A 2,562-nucleotide genomic window follows, 5' to 3' on the forward strand; every position below is an offset into this window, starting at 1 on the left:
TTGATTTAACATGTGCAATCAAATCATTTACTTATGAATTGCCATTATCAGTCACTATTGTTGCTACAATATTCAAGTTTTTTAGTTTAAACAAACAAAAATCAGTACATGAGTCAATTTGGAATTCATTCTCTACTTTTTTTCTTTAACAAATAGAGTAAGAAAAGAATAATATATGGTACAATAAAATACAAATTAAAAATAAAATTTGTACACATTTAATACAAATTTGATATATCTACAACAACATACATACTAAAAATAGATTTCATACAACTAATTATACAGTATACAACCTATCTACAGCTTTCATAAATCATTTTATCCAGTTAAATACAACTATAAGATCATACAACTTAAATATAATTTTCATACAAATGTTATACAATATGTCTTTTGTCTATATTTTGTATATGATTTGTATATATTTTATAAGTGGTATGTTATTCTTCCTCTTTGAAATTCCAATCAAAACTTCCTTTCTTGAAATAATTTTGATGCATATCGATAACTTTATGTAAAAAAGATAATATCTGTAACTTAAATACAAATTTCATATAACATTCTAATAAAAATATACTCCCTCTATTTCAATTTATGTGAACCTATTTTCCTTTTCATCCGTGCCAAAAAGAATGACCCATTTCCCTATTTGGAAATAATTTATCTTTATGCAATAATTTATAGCTACTCAAAATATATGTGCTTTATTTTACACCACAAGTTCAAAAGTCTTCTCTCTTTTCTCAAACTCCGTGACTAGTCAAATGGGTCCACATAAATTGAAACAGAGGGAGTATATAATTACAACAGAATACAACTTAAATACAATTACATACAATTTTAATGCAATTTCGTAAATATATTGTATGTCATGTCTTCTTCTTCTTCGACAAGTTTTAATCTGAAATTCAGCCAAAATCACTTATCTTCACCAAACACCCTCAAAATTGAGATATAAACTCCAAAGAATATTCTCAATTATTTGTAACAACTCCCAATCCAAACAAACATTAGTTTTTGAAAACCTAAATTCGAATTCAAAGCTTTGAAGCTTTTTAATGGCTATCAACGGTGGAGAATCAAACACTTTCAAAATTTATTGATTGACAATTCAATTCGAACACCAATTATGCAACATGAAAGAAAATTGCTAAGTTAAAACTCTATATTAAAATAATTAAAATTCATTGATAAAAAATAGAGGATAAAAAATAGAGAAAAAAGAAGAAAAATATTGGGGAAAGAACAGAGCAGAAGAGAGACGGAGAGAGAGAGAGAGTCAGAGAGAGAGAGAGAGCAGTGATGGGAAAATAACTGATTCCCTATTCAATTTCTAATATAAAAGAATACTCATGAATACAAAATTTGTATATAGTTAGTAAATTGTATATGCCCACGTAATTAAGTTAAACTTGGTTAGGGAAGGTAAATAAGTTTCACATGTAGTATTAGAATGTAAAAATCCCTTTTAATCTTTAAGATACTTCACGTGGAATAGCTATAATTTCATATCATTATTTGTCACAATTTTAGTGGATTTTTACGCATAAATTTATGCTCCACCTAAAAAATTATATGTTTAATTGAACCCGTCCCTATAATGCTATATCCACCCTTGGGATCCAGGAGTAGTTAGATTCGGATACTACTAAGTACTAACCAATTGACCTCTGGCCAGGAGGTAACTGATAGACTAAAATGGTTTCTCTATCATTTTGGCTCATCCACTTCCTTTTTGTGGAATTATTGAGAGTTGAACATTTCCTTCATGCATATGATATCGTATAAAAAACGTAGTCTGTTTTCCAGGAAAAAAAAAGTTGTCTGTTCAAGAAACATTAGAAAAGTTTCATCAATCAAAACTAACTTAAGTTCATATGCAAAAAAAGCTCACATTTTGGGTTGATATTGAAACTTAGAAAGTATTGACAACGGAATGAGGAGAATATTTTATTTGAATGAATAATTTATTAACTAAGCTACTAGGAAACAAAGAAATTGATTGAAGAAAAAAATAAGAGGAAGTTCGACTACGATAAGATGCAATAATGACAGCTGTGGGATTTGAACCCACGCCCTTTCGGACCAGAGCCTAAATCTGGCGCCTTAGACCACTCGGCCAAACTGTCTTATATTTTGAGCTTTTATCATTTATTTTATTTCATAATATGACTCCAAGCGTTAACAGAACTCCAGTTAATCCACCGACATTTTAAGCTCATGAATTATGACTTGTCAATTATTAGATTAATTAATTATAATCTCAGTTTACTATCACTTTGCCTCTGAAAAATACTTATGGCCATTTAGTGCACATATCCAAAGGCCAAAGCAATAAGTGCATGATATATGTCTTTTACATAATTATAAAAATTCTTACATTTAGTACTAAACTATGATAAAATTAATATAATTTAGTGCATGTTGTGAATCGGAAAAGCATTTTTTCTTTGTTTGAACCTTTTTTATTTCGTGTACTCGTCTTTCACTTTTTTATTATTTTTCTTTCATTTGGAAACTTCAAATTACAATTAATTTCCTCTAGATATATAGCCAAAA

At 28.5% G+C, this 2,562-nt stretch overlaps 1 non-coding gene across 1 annotated transcript; it reads right to left on the bottom strand.

Moving 5' to 3' along the window:
• Positions 1-2,052: 2,052 nt before the first annotated feature.
• On the bottom strand, positions 2,053-2,132 carry TRNAL-UAG. The gene has a single exon. It is a non-coding gene; the product is annotated as a tRNA-Leu (tRNA).
• Between the last annotated feature and the right edge of the window lie 430 nt (positions 2,133-2,562).

This window comes from Nicotiana attenuata, unplaced genomic scaffold, assembly GCF_001879085.1.
Source record: "Nicotiana attenuata strain UT unplaced genomic scaffold, NIATTr2, whole genome shotgun sequence".
In the NCBI taxonomy this organism is placed as follows: Eukaryota; Viridiplantae; Streptophyta; class Magnoliopsida; order Solanales; family Solanaceae; genus Nicotiana; species Nicotiana attenuata.